The following is a 202-nucleotide window of genomic DNA, read 5'->3' as shown; positions in this document are numbered from 1 at the left end:
GTGATAGACAACAAGTCTAGTTTCATTCTTTTGTAGGTCACTTTCCAGTTTTCTCAACACCATTTATTGAAGAGGCTTTCCTTTCTCCACTGTATGCTTTTGGCTTCTTTGTTGAAAATGATTTGCCCATATAAATATGGGTTTACTTCTGGACTCTTGATTCTGTTCCACTGGTCCGTGTTTCTGTTTTGCTGCCAATATC

This window comes from Pteropus vampyrus, unplaced genomic scaffold, assembly GCF_000151845.1.
Source record: "Pteropus vampyrus isolate Shadow unplaced genomic scaffold, Pvam_2.0 Scaffold739, whole genome shotgun sequence".
Taxonomy (NCBI): Eukaryota; Metazoa; Chordata; class Mammalia; order Chiroptera; family Pteropodidae; genus Pteropus; species Pteropus vampyrus.
This window is presented reverse-complemented; position numbering follows the sequence as displayed.